This window comes from Cupressus sempervirens, chromosome 3 (genome assembly GCF_028749045.1).
Source record: "Cupressus sempervirens isolate cs-2001-9-10 chromosome 3, ASM2874904v1, whole genome shotgun sequence".
In the NCBI taxonomy this organism is placed as follows: Eukaryota; Viridiplantae; Streptophyta; class Pinopsida; order Cupressales; family Cupressaceae; genus Cupressus; species Cupressus sempervirens.
In genome coordinates this window covers 957,232,822-957,250,575 of record NC_143120.1, presented here as the reverse complement: position 1 = coordinate 957,250,575, position 17,754 = coordinate 957,232,822, and positions in this window count along the sequence as shown.

The window sequence follows — 17,754 nt, the reverse complement described above, 5'->3', positions numbered from 1 at the left end:
CATCTTTTTCTCTTCTCATAAGGACTATACCTTACTCAATCTTCTTGTCTTCCTCAAATCCATTGCTACCAAAAAAAACTCTACATATTCTTGCACTCCTTATCAAATTAGGTCAAATGTTCAAGGTACTAAAAGTTGTTTCAACTCTTGCTAGATCTTTAGACTGGCTTAGATCTACTTTTGTAAATTATAATCTTCTAAGCAACTTTTCCTTTATGAAATCCTTAGTGCATAGCATTACTAGCTGAATCATTTGAGCTACTTGGTTAAATGGTGGCGTTAAACTTTTCATAACCTTTCATACTACTTCATCATCTTCCTTGATTCCACTAAGAGACCAAATTCCTACAACAATTTATGATACTCTACTAACATAGCTTCTAACAAATTCATCTTCCATCATCTTAGCATCTTGAAATGCACATATAAAATTCTACAATCTCATTCTTTTTTTTTTCTGTATCACCTTCAAAAGTATATTCTAATTCTCTCCAAATATCATAAGTTTTTTGAAGTGATTTTACCTAACTATATTCATTCTCTAGAAGAGTTGATATTAGAAATTCTATAGCTCTCATGTTACACATGAACATATCTCTCTCTACTTTAGTTCTTTGTTCAACTTGATCTTCTTCCAAAATTGTCTTCTCACTCTTTGTCAAGATCTAATAATCCAAATCCATGCACAACAAACGAGTCTTCATGTTTTTCTTCCAACTATCATAATTGGCCCCATCAAATCTAGGACTATCCTTCCTAAAAATATTTGTTTTCAATCTCCCAAAGTTGATAGGCTTATCCTTTAAGGACCTAATGCTCTGATACCAATTGTTACAATATATAGTCCACCAATATAACTAAGAGGGGGGGTGAATTACTTATCTAATTAATATCAAAATTATCAACCTTATTAAACTTTAACCATATGAGAAATATAATCAAAAACCACAACAAGATACTCATACACAATAACACTAGATATGTTAACTAGAAAAACCCTTGATTAGAGGGAAAACCCTAGTGGGGATGGTACCCACAAGATAATGTACTAATATAAATATTCCTTATTAGAGGATGGACCTTATTAGGATTCTGTGAATACATTCAATACATATGAGTCCTTTTTAGGAGACTTTGAATCCCTATTAGGAGATTCCTACCCTATTAGGATTTGTGCCAGCCTTGTTAGGAGTTGTGGAAGACATCTAGACCCACTATCCAAATACCTTCAAGGGAAATACCAATGAATCCATTATCCAAGTGAGCTTTATATTATTCCTTTTAGAATAATAGAAATGAATTGTACTTCATTCCTCTTCCTCTTTCCTATCAACTAGACTTCTTCTCCTTCTAATCTTGTAACCAGATCACAAACTAGCATCTAATAATCCCTTGGATCACTTACTTGGATTCCTCAAACACTTTGGTCCTTTTCACACTTCACACTTGCATCAGTACTTACAAACAAGGAAAACATCTTTCCTTTATACCATATCTTCAAAATAATTCCTTGAGTTGACCTTGAGGCTTTCCCAATTAATTATAATAACATAATTGATTAATTATATTTACAATAGCACTATTGGCTCACTATCTATACAAAAGTTCACATGTGCAATATTAGGGCTTACGCACTTTCTGATGTCATCAATAGGCTATCTTCTATCACTGCCTAACTACACAACTTCTCATTACATCTCAGATGTAAGATACAAAACAAACAAAAAGAACTAATTTCCCAATATTGTCTCTAAACTACTCTCTATAAATTAGGTTGAACTTTTGTACATCTTTGACTTAGACTCTGCACACTAAACCACATCATCAAGACACTATGTCAAATATGTCCATAACTATGTATCACCAGATAATCAAACCATTGTCTCTACAACTAAGATCTATGTCTACCACTTAGTCAATATTTACACAAACCATAATAAATTGACATCAATGACAAATACAATCATGAATGCAACATTTCAATACTCTTTAATGCTTAGGATACTCCCCCAAAGTAGTATCATTAGCATTCACACTAACAAGGTAGTATAAGGATTAAGTGTTGGGTGATATAATGGACATGAATAGTTATCATGTGTTTCTTGGTAGACCTTGCTAGTATGATTGCAAGGTTATGCATGATTGTGTCAAGAATGTGTTTACTACTGTGCAAGGTGGTAGGAAGAATTACCTAATTCCTTTACAGAATGAAGACCTTGGTAGAAGAAACCTAGGTATTCGTAGTCAAGTTCAATTGAAATATTTTGAGAGGCTTGAAGATTGACATGGAAATTATACATGTAGCACACTAAGGGTGGATGTGAAGAAGTAAAAGAAGAACAAGGGAAAAAGTGTGCAAGTTGAAGACTTGGAGGATATGTATGTGAAGAACTAGTTTGGAATTTATATGTTGAATCCCAAAAGATGTTCCTCCAACTATTAAGAACATCTTTTTGAACTTGGGGTGTCTAATACAGAAGGATCCTAGGCTTGCTTGCAATCCTACATGATTGGAGGTATGTTAGCTAAGTGTTGTGGACTTGGTCACCTAATAGTGGTGCTTGTTCGCTAAAGGGTCTAGTTCTAGCCAAGGTGTTTGGTCAATGAAGGAGGATCGGTCATTGTTGGAGTTTGGTTTCTTGTATGTTTTTGGAATGTATTGGTTTCTTATCATATGTTAATTTCTTGATAGATATTGTGGTTAGCATGCACTAGGAGCTCAAAAGTTCTTAGGAGTTTTTTGATGCTCTACTCTATTTTCCTGACACTTGGTTGTGTATTGGTTCTTGTAGGTGCCAAGTTTTTTGTAAGCTAACTATGGGTATTTAATTTTTTTTAGGTATAAGTAGGGGGGTCTTATGGAGTTTTTAGAAATAGGAGATTCATCTTGGAGAAGAAGATGCAAACTTTGAAGAGCTAGTAGTTGAGGCTTGAAAACTAGGAGATTGCTTGGTTTTCTTATGAGCACAAGTTGATATTTCCTTTGGGTTTTCTTCTAGAGTGTAGATCTAAGCTAGTTGGAATTAGTGTTTAGATTGGACCTTGAGGGTTGTTGTAGAGCTATAATTGTAATTGTTGTTGTATTTGGCCCTAACCCAACAGGCCTTACAATTGGGTATATTGCATGTAATCAGTTATTTTATGAATAAAAAATTGTAATCAATTACTTTATTGTATTATTTCCATTGTGTGGTATTTTGTTGGGGGCTAGGACATCTCTATTGGGGATTCTCTTGCCTTGCTGCATTATATTTTCCTTGGTCAAAAACTAGTTTAGGAATTAGCCTTGAAATTAAAATTGAAATAGAGAATTCTAGAAAATAGTAGAAATAGATCTAACATAAAGCAATGTAAATATATGAATATGGTCTTGAATTGAGAATATAATAAAATATGTGGATGTAATAGCCTTGACTCAACCTCAAAAACAATATGAAAGGAAATCAAACATTTGTGAATGAATGTGGATATAGGAGAGACAAATATAGAAGATGAAACAAAGGATCTCAAATGTGTAAAGGGAGATCTTGAATGTTGAAAATGATATGAAATACCTTGCATAAACTCATTTGATTGCTTGAGTTCTTGAATCCTTGATCTTCAATGGAGAACTTACTTGAACACTTAGAAAGATTGAAGACATGAACATGTGTGATTAATATGGATGGATGGAATGTGTATGTAGATGATGGATACAAAAATGGAAAAAATTAGGTTCTTATAAAGGATTTAGAATAAATTGTCTCCTTCCTATTGACCACGTAAGGAAAATAATGCCTTAAATCAACCCTGACACAAGGGTAAAGAAGGTGACCTAAAATAGGTCCTAGATTAGGGATACACTTCATTCCTAACCTATTTAGAGATGCATTATGTCCCTAATTAGGGGTATGGATTCATTGTATCCCTGACCTTAAGGTCAAGAATTCCTCAAGATTCTCATGGGATCCCAAAATAGATGTTGCTTCATAATGTTGAAAAGAGATTGTTTGAAGTGTAGAACCTATGATAGAACAATAATTATTTTCTCAATGATGTCAAGCCTACTACTTTCTAATAAGATAAGTTCTTTTTGGTATAAATGATATCATTTAGTTGATTGATGAAGAGGATTTGAAAAGAGAAGATAACAAGAGAACCTAGAGATAGGTTGAGTTATTTAGTATATAAAAGGAACACTAAGACCATGTAAGAAATTGATATTATAGTGTGTTATTTATCTACTTAGTGTCTGTAATGAAAGGTTACTCAAGAAAAGACTTAAAGAATATTAAGTAAAGCAAGGTGTCTACCAAGCCTTGCCAAGAAAATAGTGCAAGCTAAGTAGAAAATAGTAGAAGCTGAGTGAAAATCAATAAGTGTTAAAAAAAGAAGAATAACTATGAAAGCCATGTCAAGAAAAGTTTACTTGGTGTTGATTATTAATAAAATTTAGTGTTTACAGAGTGAACTAGTGTTGGTCAAGTGATAGAATAGTATTGATGTTGAGTGATAGCAAAAAGTGTTAAATCAAAGATTTGACAAATCTGAGCTAACTAATTTGGTTTCTTGAATTATGTGAAGTGTGTGCAAGATACCTATGATGATCTGGTGGCATAGAATTCAAGGTAAACCATTTTGAGGTGAATCCAAGAACAGTTGTAGAAGAAGTTTCTAGAGGGACTTAAATGGAAAAGTGAGTATATTCATTGAATCTTTGATGTTGGTGCATTGCAAAATTGGTGATATTGTGCAATTAGATTCATGATTGACATTATCATTTCATGGGCATGAAGTGTGGCCAAGCCATGGGTAGCTAACATTGTTTAGTTGGTTATTCTTCATTATAATGTGGCTTAGTAAGCCATTGTGGGTCTTATTGGTCATTTTACCTTCCCACCAAAATCACCACATTTGAATTCAAAGAATAAACAACAACTTCAATATTTAATGTCGTAAAATAAGGTATCGTATGGTCAGGAAACCCAAATCATAAGGGTAAGATGCTACAACAAGGGGTCCATTATAAGATTGTAGGAAAATTTTCAAAGGTTCATGATGCCACAATATCTCATAGGATTATAGGGTCATAACATTAAGAAAGGAGAAAGAAAAGCTTAAACGTCAGTCAAGTAGTCAGAAGACCTAAAGGGATCATTTGCAATGTTACAACAAAGCCTTAATCATAGGATTGTGGAAGGAAAGAGACTGGGCTCTAATGCTATGAAAGTTAGAGGATGTCATTAGATTAGGATGTCATAATATCAAGGATGTCGAAGGATCATAGGTCCAAAGGTGAAGATGTAAGATCTTACAAAGCCATCAATTTTCATAAGGTCATAAGGGAGATTTTTCTTGGTTCTGATCTTATGCTTGAGGAACATGTGGGGTTAGCTATTCTAAAGGGTGCTAGTTTCAACCTCCTAACATTAGATCCTTTATCATCCATGGTGGTCACTTTATTCCTATGTAGATTTGCATGCCCATTACTTCATGCAACATAGAAACATCGTGCCACATGTTTGTATGGGTCCAAGTATCTTTGGTGAGTCAAAGTGAGAAGGTGTAAGGTGGAATTTTCATTGGCCAATCCTATGACATGTCAAGGTCGCAGGCTACATTTATCTATTCTACCTTCCATCATCTGATGCAAATAGATCAAGGGTGATCACTTTTCACTTTCAAAAGTTGTTCAATCTTTATTCATAGTAACAAAGTCATGATTTGATGTGTGGCAGGTGGGTCCATTCAGTTTGTTAGGTCACAATGTGGTGGGTTGATGTCATACAAGTTGGCAAAGAATCTTGTTCCTATAGGTTGGTGCACTGACAGGTTGGATGTACCTTTGAGGCTATCAAATGGAGGAAGATCAGTGTCTCTCACTTTGTCTCTATTGGAAAATTATCAACCTTTAGCTAGAGCAACATAGTGAGGTCTTGCCCCGTGTCTTGGCAAGCCTAGTTAGGCAATCACAGTTAAAACTAACCATAATGTGACATCATGACTAGGTTGGAGGTTGGCATGGCTAGTAGGTTTTTTGGTCAAATGCATGAAGACCTCATAAGGTGGTAGAAAAATAAAAATTTATTAGCCCATGTGGCCCATCTCAGTTGCAATATTCAATTGACTTTTTGACTTTCTTAATTCATCAAGATAGAAGCAAGAAGGATGCTTTTTCTTGCATGATCTAATCTTATGATCATTTCTAACCACTTTCCAATGAATGTTGCATCTAGTGAACAAAGGGAAACACTCCACCATCTCTAATTTTATCCATCTACTTGATCAAAGTGATTTAATGGCGCCATTATGTCATCTCAAGGCTTTTTTTTGGCAAAATATTGGATTTCATTGTGTTTGAATGTTGCCAAGATTAGATTTTCTCTATATTTTCATGATTATTCTCTACAATCTTAAATGGTAGTGGTTGAGTATGGTTTAGGATAGAAAATGTTTTAGTTATGCCTAAGCTATACATGCAGATTTTGTAAATTTTGCAAGGGTTGACTCTTCTCTATTTTCTCTAATATTGCTCTACAAGTTCACTATAAATTCCCTTTGCCTTTGAATTTATATGACATTCTACCTTATCTCCTCTAGCCATTGATGTATTGTGCAAGACCTATTTACCTCTCATTAGTGTATTATGGATATTTGCAATCTTATATGACTATATCTCTTTTTTTGGCCTATAAATGCTATATAAGTGAATTCTCTTCTTCCTTGTATCATTTTTTTGGGTTTTCTAATCTACATGTGATTGATAGATTAAAACAAGTCTATATGTGTATATTTTTTGATGTCATGATGGTCCAAAAGTGTATGTATGGACAAAGATAAGTTCAAACACTCTATTTTGGTGCATCACCCCTTTAGGTTAGAATAGGTAGACTTGCTTTAATGAATTCCTTCTCCCTTTTCCTCTCCAAGAGTAGTTAGGTGCACCCTGATAGTAAAGGAAGCTAGCCTTCTCTAGATATTCAACCTTGTGGTTCAAGTCCCATAGCTTGGAGGTTGTTTCCATGTTTCATAAGTTTTTCATTAGGTAAAAACTTTGAATAAAGGTGCAAGCTTTTTTACAATAGTTTTTAGCATGCCTAGTGGGACTATATTCAAAAAAATTCAAGTCTACTAGTGTCAAAAGGAAGATTTCAAGATTAATACTGAGGAAAAAGTGCTACTCTCAGTGTTGCAGGCATTCAAGAGGCTTATCCCACAAAGTACTTGGCAACTCTACACCCTTCACATCTAGTTCAGACCAAGTTGCAGTGATTAATACCCAAAGATGAAACAAGGGCATCTCCTAGAGGCAATTTTCAATATCAGGAACTCTCATTTTCAAATCCTAGAAGAAGAAAGAATAAAGTATCATTATCACCAGTTAGGAGTATAGTAGTAACAAATACACCTACAAGATCCATCTCTACTCCTCCTATTGTTACATCTTAGCCTAGGTTGTCATCTGCCCATATAAATAGACCATTCTTCCATATGGCATAGCCTAGAGCTCATGCTTTTGCCACTTTTAATGGTGTAAGTCCTCTCCTATTTACCAAAAAGACATGACATACTACTATCAGCTCTTAAAAGTATACTAGATTTATCTACTAAAACTTCTATCTCTCCCTTGGAATATATTCAAGAGCTAGAAAATATCTGTAACATTCATGGTATTACTAAAGATGATGTTGCAGCTAGGCTTCTAGCCTCATCCTTGAAAGGAAAAGAACTACAATGATATAGAGTTTTAGCTAATAACTCTAAAGCTGGTTGGGATGGGTTGGGAGCCAGATTATGTAAGCACTTTGAAGATAAAAGTGATCACCTATCACTTTATAAATCAAACTTATTAACCTACACATTTTACTACTACAACAAAACTAAATTAACCTACCCTCTAACTACCCTAAACTAACACTTAAAATAATTTCTAATATTAACATGTAATAATTACCACTTTATTAAAACTAACACTAAACTACAACTAAATTTAATTAAAACTAAATTCTAAATCAAACAAATTACTCACTATAACTTTACTAACATCTAACAAAATACTAAAATTTTAAAATATATTAATTAAACTACTAAAAAATAAAACTAATATCTAAAAAAAAAATATAACATTAAATTACTTAACATAAAACTTTAGCTAAATTTTAAAACTTTAAAAAGATTACTAACTAACCTAAACAAATCCTAAACTAACCTAACTTTCTTAACCCCCAACAACCCCACTACCCAAGAAAAATCTTGGTGTTTCCCAAAGTTCCCCACGCTTTCCAAAAGGGCTACCAACACAGAAAAATAAATGTCTCCCAAGAAGGAGTATGCTTGGCCAAGGAAAGGCTGAAAATAAGGTAGTTTCAAACTTTAATATAACTTGCATGTGGGCCAAGTTAGTCTACAAAAAGAAATTTGCATGGGTAGAAGATAAGGGGTTTTGAAAATAAAGTAAAATGATAAGGGTGCTCCAATTTCCATTTAATGCTAAGTTGACTTGCTTTCCCATACCTACGCCCAAAAATTGGAAATGGAGGGGAGTGACATCATCCTTGGAAAAGGAATAAAGGTGGGCTTGGGATAGGAATTAATGTGAATAAAGTTTTCTAGGTAAGAATAGATAGATACAAAACAACTTATGAGTTAAGTAGATAGAATATGTAGGATATTTATATGTATTTTTATTAATTTTAGATTTTAATATTTAATATTTAACAATCCTAAAAGGATATTTAAAGAATCTTTGATATTCTCTATTCAAGAGGACATTTAATTTCTCTTCCCATACAAAATCCAGAGCATATTTGCTCTAGGGACACTTTTTTTTAAGGCCATATTTTTTCTAAGTGTAGAATTTTAAGAAAAGGAAGTATATATTTTTTTTTTTGTTCCTTATTTTTTTCTTCTAAGTGTTGAATTTGAAAGAAAAATATATTATCATGGCAAGGGGACTATATATATTAAGTCCTTTATTTTTTTCAAACTATTGAATTATCTAATGTACTTAATTAGCCAAAGGGGATATATTAATTTTCTTTCTAACATTGGTTATAATCATTGAGTTTAATATTTTTATTTAACCAAAAATATAATATTACTTCCCATTCAGTAAAATACAAAAATTCGAGAGGAGGCTTTCATTTATGTAACTTGAAACTTACTTGACATAATTTGAATTTAAAATGCATGACGTGATATGTATCCTCTTCTTTTTCAATTAACCTTAATTGAATGTATACTTCTTTGAAATGTAAGAATGTTGTAGTAAGGTAAGCATCATCACATCTTTTTTTTATTTAGTAACATATGCAAAAACTAAAGGCAAAACCATCAGACTCATATGCAAGAATATCACTCAATTTTCTTTTTCTATTGAAGCACCAAATTCATAGGCTCCGCCAGGAAAGAACTAGGAAGAAAACCTAACATTGTTTCCATTTTCTTAATAAATTAACAATAAAAATTTTACACAAAATTTCAATCTCGAGGGGAAATCTCCCAAATTAATTGAAATCTAACAACAATTATAAATTTTCTTCTTGGCTCCACAATAGGGAAACCATTATGAAGTCTGCAATACATCAAGGTGATCATGGAGAGAACAAAAGATGGCTAGGAGACAATCAATCATAACATGAAGACAAAATTCACATTCACTCCCATCGCAGTTTGCAAAACAAGTTTGACATTGAACTAGAATAGGGAGAAGGTGGATTTTTTCAATAGGAGACATCAAACACAACACCATAACAGGTTCCTTTTTGCGGCTATAAACTCAAGAAATCTCATTCTTCCATTCTCACATTCCAAAATTCTAAATGTGGTTTGTGCTAACAAGTAGGGGGCCATAACACCCTACTCTATTTCCCTCTTCTCATCTTGAGAAGAGACTCTGCACTGTTGGAGTCCAACTAAAGACCTCCTCCCAAACATGGCCACTTTTTCCCTATCCAAAGGTGAGTAATGTCAATACAACCCATACAATCCCTTCAAAAATCAAAGCAAAAATATGAAGGAAAACATTCAAGAAAAAACCCATTTCAATCCCTCCCAAACATATTCAACAAACATACACATGCAAGAAAAACTACTTAAGAATGAACCCAACATGAACAACATCAGCTGAGGGATTTCTACCTTCAAAAATTAGGTTATGGCAATTGAAAAATTTGAGATGAGCATTCCCTTTCTTCTCTTTCTCCTTCAGTCCTAAAAATACATTCTAAAACTAGAGGTTGGGTGAACACTCAAACCCTCTCAAATTTGCCTCTAAATAAGATCCTAAACTCAACTAGCTCCCAAAATGCAATAACCCCCTAACTTGCCTAAAAGTTTTAGAGTCTTCTAACTCAACTAGTCATAAGGATAACCTCAAGGTGGAGTTAAAGTTATCCAACTTTGTATGAAAACATTCAATTTTCGCAATAAAGTAAAAATGAGGTTTTTGGGTGACTATAAAAGTCAACAAAAGGGGCTAGGGGGGTGGAAAATGCCCCAAACCCATACCCATACCCCTTAGGTACTTAAATTTCATGATTTTTGGCCTTTAAGACTAATAAGGGACCTATCAAAATGCTTGGAAATTTTAGGACTTTCTAATAACCTTCAAAAATGCAAATTACTCACTAATCTTGATTAGGGTAATCAATCTCGATTACTAACTGATTAGTAAAAAGGTCACTAACTTAGTCCAACTTAGACCTTTAGGTTACTCAGTTAATCTTAATTGTCATGTTGGAATGCATATACAATTCACGAGTGTCAAGCGACATTGAAAAGTCACTGTTACAAGACATTAACACTTAAAGATTACAAAATGATACATTCATTCAATCCACAATACAAATAAAATATGAAAAATGGGGTTTGCATCTTTTGTTAGACTCAACCCTAGTTTTCACAATTGGTACATAGGGTTTAGTTTTATTGCTCTGTTAGATTTTTCAACTAAAATATCCTGCACACTCATTACACACATCAGTAGCTCAATAAAATATCATATATATATATATATATATAACTTATCAAAGAAATCACATAAATTAAAACATGAATCTTTCATATAACTAATTGTTTAATTCATTTCTACTCACATTTAATCATTAAAAATCACATAATCAATATAACATAACTTATTCATTAATTCAGATTAAAATACTAGAATAATCATTGTTAGGCATGCATATACCTAGACATCATAACATCACCAATAGGGCATACTAAACCATTTGAATTGCATATAACCCAATCATCGAGGTACCATAATCAACATCATCATCATTGGGTGGAAACACCTCATATCATTGTTAGTGAAATTTTAAAGTTTAAACAGTCAAGCTAATGTAGTAGCTTTCAAATCACTGGCTATTAAAAGATGAATGTATCAACTAATCTCAATTTTCATTAAGGCATCCACAACATAAAACATTACTTCATATCCATTTCAATCTCCTATAAGGGTTTTAACAGAGAATTCATATTTGATAATTACATATGAGGAGGGACCTTACATCCTTGCCCACTAGATTTTGACTTCCTCCTAGAAGTTGCAAAACTAAAATGTTTTATCTTATGCTAGCCCTTGTCTAGATTTATACCAAAATTTACTCTTGTAAAAATAATGATCAATAATTCATATAAATACTCAAGGGCAATAACATATTTACCTAATTATTCTTACTAAAAAGTGAAGTTCAGTCCATAGCTCCAACATGGTTACATTTTATAGGGTCAAATACTCCTTAAAACATATTGGTCACACATAAACAACATTCAAATCTAGTATAGCATACTTATAAAGTCTCTACTAATAATAATATCATAGATATCCCATATTCCACACACCCAGTCATCGAGGTAACATCTGTACAAGACTCCCTCAAATGAGGTTTTCATAATAAGCAACTTAGCTCTTTATTAAGGTTAAACACTTTTACTTTAGAGTTTCCATGATGTACTAATTTCTTGATAGGATACTAAACAATCCATCACTACACCTACACCTTTTCATCTAGAAATCCCTTTGGTTAACTCGTAACCTTAACCATATTTATGTTGGGGTGCAATCTATCACTCATAACAGTCAACAAAAATTCATTGATCTTATTCTTGAAGTCTTGGGGGAGGGTGGGGCATGTCTACTCTCACTAATGACCTCATACCCTAGTGTTAAACATCCACTTAATTGCCAAGAATCCATTTTGGTAGGCCCATCATATGTCACTTTGCCAATAAAATTTCAAAAGAAAGTGCCTCACAATTTAAATTCGACATCAAGGATGAAACATCCAACACAAAAGTCAGAAATCATGAAATAAAGAGTGGCCACAATAGTAAAATTTGAATCAAGAAAAAAAAAACAACCAAGAGGCAAAATAGAATCATCAATAATAATCAAACTTTTTCGAAACATTGTAATCCAAAGGACTAACTAAATAATATAATCATCTAATAATCAAATAACTAAACTTCATTTAAACTTTACTCTAAGGTAATTATATTTAAATCTCAAATCTATTCTAGATAAAAACATTTCTAACAATAATGATATAATTAAAATTAAATAAAACTAAATGACAATTCTTCAACCAAACTAATTAAATTAACTTGGAACATACTATCTTAACATTACATTAACAACTTCTAACTTTAAATTTTTACTAAACCATTTACACAAAACAATTTACCATCTAAATTCTAATATTTACCATATTCTAAAACAAATTAAATTTTATAAATCAAATTTAGCACTAACTAATACTAACACCTAAATTAAAACTATAACTATAACAAAATAAACTTTAGCACTAACAATATTTTATTTTTTTTTAAATCTAATACTTAACTACATTAAAAGAAAAAAACTAATACTAAAATTAACAATTTCTAATTCCTATCAATTAACTTTACTACTATTTAAAAATACAAAAATTAAATTACTAAACATAAACTTAACTAAATTTTAAGAACTTTATAAAACAAACTTATTAACCTACACATTTTACTACTAACACAAAACTAAATTAACCTAACCTCTAACTACCCTAAACCAACACTTAAAATAATTTCTAATATTAACATGTACTAATTACCAAAATAATTTCTAATATTAACATGTACTAATTACCACTTTATTAAAACTAACACTAAACTACAACTAAATTTAATTAAAACTAAATTCTAAATCAAACAAATTACTCACTATAACTTTACTAACATCTAACAAAATACTAAAACTTAAAAATATATTAATTAAACTACTAAAAAATAAAACTAATATCTAACAAAAAAACATATAACATTAAATTACTTAACATAAAACTTTAACTAAATTTTAAAACTTTAAAAAGATTACTAACTAACCTAAACAAATCCTAAACTAACCTAACTTTCTTAACCCCCAACTACCCCACTACCTAAGAAAAATCTTGGTGTTTCCCAAAGTTCCCCACACTTTCCAATGCGGTTGCCAACGCAGCAAAATAAATATCTCCCAAGAAGGAGTACGCTTGGCCAAAATAAATGTGAGAGGAGATTTTCATTTATGTAACTTGAAACCTACTTGACATAATTCAAATTTTAAATGCATGATGTGATATGTATCCCTCTTTTTTCAATTAACCTTACTTGAATGAATATGATTTTGAAACATAAGAATGTCACAGTAAGGTAAGCATCATCACATTTTTTTTATTAACATATGCAAACACTTTTTTTTAAAAACACTAAAAGAATCATATGCAAGAATATCACTCAATTTTCTTTTTCTATTGAACCATTGAATTTACAAGTTGGGAAAGAACTAGGAAGAAAATCCAACATCATTGCCATTTCCTTAATAAGTTGACAATAACATTTTTATACAAGATTTTAATCTTGAGGAGAAATCTCTCAAATTAATTGAAATCCATTAATAATTCTAAATTTCCTTCTTGGCTCCACAATAGGGAAACCATTATGAAGTTTGCAATACATTAAGGTGATCATGGAGAGAATGAAAACTGGCTGAGAGACAATCAATCATAACATGAAGACAAAATCCACATTCACTCCCATCCCAATTTACACAACAAGTTCAACATTGAACCAAAATAGGGAGAAGGTAGATTTTTCCAATAGGAGACATCAGACACAACACCATAACAGGTACCCTTTCGGGGTTATAAACTCAAGAAATTTTGTTCTTCCATTCTTACATTCCAAAACTCTAAACATGGTTTGTGCTAACAAGTAAGAGCCCATCACACCCTTCTCTCTTTCCCACTTCTCATCCTGAGAAGAGACTCTGTACTATTGGAGTCCAACTAAAGACCTCCTCCCAGACATGGCCACTTCTACCCTATTTGAAGGTGAGTAATGCCAATACAACCCATACAATCCCTTCGAAAATCAAAGCAAAAATACGAAGGAAAACATTCAAGAAAAAACTCATTTTAATCCCTCCCAAATATATTCAACAACCATACGAACATACACATGCAAGCAAAACTACTTAAGAATGAACCCAACATGAACAACATGAGCTGAGGGATTTCTACCTTCAAAAATTGGGTTATGGTAATTGAAAAATTTGAGATGAGCATTCCCTTCCTTCTCCTACTCCTTCAATCTTAAAATGCACTCTAAAACTAGAGGTTGGGTGAACACTCAAACCCTCTCAAATTTGCCTCTAAATAAGATCCTAAACTCAACCAACTCCCAAAATGCAATAACTCCCCCACTTTCCTAAAAGTTCTAGAGTCTTCTAACTCAACTAATCATAAAACTAACCTTAAGGTGGAGTTAAAGTTATCCAACTTATGATGAAAATATTCAATTTTCACAATAAAGCAAAAATGAGGTTTTTGGGTGACCATAAAAGTCAACAAAAGGGGCTAGGGGGTGGAAAATTCCCCAAACCCATACCCATGCCTCTTAGGTACTTAGATTTCATGATTTTTGGCCTTTAGGACTAATAAGGGACCTATCAAAAAGCTTAGAAATTTTAGGACTTTCTAACAACCTTCAAAAATGCAGATTGCTCACTAATCTTGATTAGGGTACTTAATCTTGATTACTAACTAATTAGCAAAAAGGTCACTAACTTAGTCCAACTTAGACCTTTAGGTTACTCAGTTAATCCTAACTGTCATGTTGGAATGCATATACAATTCACGAGTGTCAAGCAACACAGAAAAATCACTGTTACAAGACATTAACACTTAAAGATTACAAAATGATACATTCATTCAATCCATGATACAAATAAAATATGAACAACAAGGTTTGCATCTTTTGTTAGACTCAACCCTAGTTTCCACAATTGGTACATAGAGTTTAGTTCCATTTTTTCATTAAATTTTTCGGCTAAAATATCCTGCACACTCATTGCACACATCAGTAGCTCAAAAAAATCTCATGCATATATGTATGTATGTATATATATATATATATATGTATGTATATGTATATATATATATGTATGTGTATATATATATATATATGTATGTATATATATGTATGTATGTATGTATATATATGTATGTATATACACACACACACACACACACACACACACACATATATATATGTATGTATGTATGTATGTATGTATGTATGTATGTATGTATGTATATATATATATGTGTATGTATATATATATACATATATATATATATATATATATATATATATATATATATATATATATATATATATATATATATATATATATATATATATATATGTATATGTATGTATGTGTATAACTTATCAAGGAAATCACATAAATTAAAACATGAATCTTTCGTATAACTAATTGTTTAAGTCATTTCTACTCACATTTAATCATTAGAAATCACATAATCACTATAACATAACTTATTCATTAATTCAGATTAAAATACTACAATTATCATCATTAGGCATGCATATACCTAGACTCATAATATCACCAATAGGGCATACTGAACCATCTGAATTGCATATAACCCAATCATTGAGGTACCATAATCAACGTCATCATAATTGGGTGAAAACACCTTGTATCATCGTTAACAAAATTTTAAAGTTTAAATAGTTGAGATAATGTAGTAGCTTTTGAATCATTGGGTATTAAAACATGGATGTATCAATTGATCTCAATTTTCATTAAGGCATTCACAACATAAAACATTACTTCATATCCATTTTAATCTCCTATAATGGTCTTAATAGAGAATTCATATCTTATAATTACATACTAGAAGGGACCTTACACATATGCTTATCTAGAGATTCCACTGCCAAGATTAGTGGTGGATGGATTGATATTGATTGGTCCTAGATATTTATTAAAGATAGAAATGGCATAAAGACCTTCATCATGGTAGAGTGATTCAATAGCAGGCATTTGGAGATCTACATGGTTTACCCTTCAAACATGAATCGTACTATATTTGATAGGGAGGAGGGTCACTATGATCTTTTTAGGCATGAATATGATGCTAAGCTAGGGATCTATGTTATACATGAGCTGGATTTTTCCATCCCAAATTTGATTCAGGCTGAAAATGAAGAGGTCCTACCCAAGTCATCACTATCTTGATGGTTTGAGTATCAAGAACATGCAAAGCCAACAGATGATTCCTGGTTTTATCAAGGGTTTGACAAGGACATTTTTGTCTTCAAGGACATAAAAGAGGATTCTAATTATTAGGATGATAGGTATGAGTATAAAGATGAGCCACCTTTTGCATTTGATCCTAGTGGGGTATGGTATTGTATTCAATCACTCAATGGTGGAGGGATGATGTTTGAACATGTCAAACATTCCAAATTTAGAAAGGGAGTTATTTCAAAAAGCAAGTCAATGGCTTTGTTTGACTTATTTTTCCTATTATTTAATGTACATAGAGTAGATTTGCCTTCATTTGTTTCCTATTTTCCAAGAAGTGCATGAGCACATGCTATTTCCACTAGAGATGGTGAGATTTCCTAGTTTTAGTTGTAGAGTTCTTGTTTTACAGTCAGAAGTAGGAATTTTTAGTATTTTGCTATCATATAGGGTTTCATAATGAATAGGATCAATATTTTTCATGACTATATAGCCTAGTGGATGCTTTAGGTCACTAGTCTTATGCATAGCTGGCTTGCATCCCCTTAAGTCACCAGAATTATTGGTCATTTTACCTTCCTACCAAAATTTCCACATTTCAATTCAAAGGATAAATGACCATTTCAATATTTAATGCCATAAAATAAGGTATCATATGATCAAGAAACCCAAATCATAAGGGTAAGATGCTATGACAGGAGGTCCATTGTAAGATTGTGGGGCAATTTTCAAAGGGTCACGATGCCATGATATGTCATAGGATCAAAGGGTCATAGCATTCAGAAAGATGAAAGAAAAGCTTAAATTTTGATCGAGTGATCAGAAGCCCTAAAGGGGTCATTTGCAATGTTATGACAAAGCCTTAATTGTAGGATCATGGAAGGAAAGAGACTAGGCTCTGATGCTACAAAAGTCAGAGGATGTCATCAGATCATGATGTCATAATATCAAGGATGTTGAAGGATTGTAGGGCCAAAGGTGAAGATATAGGATCTTACAAAGCCACTAATATTTGTAAGGTCATAAGGGATATTTTTCTTGGTTCTAACCTTATGCTTGAGGAAAATGTGGGGTCAGCTATTCTAAAGGATGCCAATTTCTACCTCCTACCATCAAATCCTTCATCATCCATGATGGTTTCTTTATTGCTATGTGGAGTTTCACACCCATTACTTCATGTGACATAGCAACATCATGAC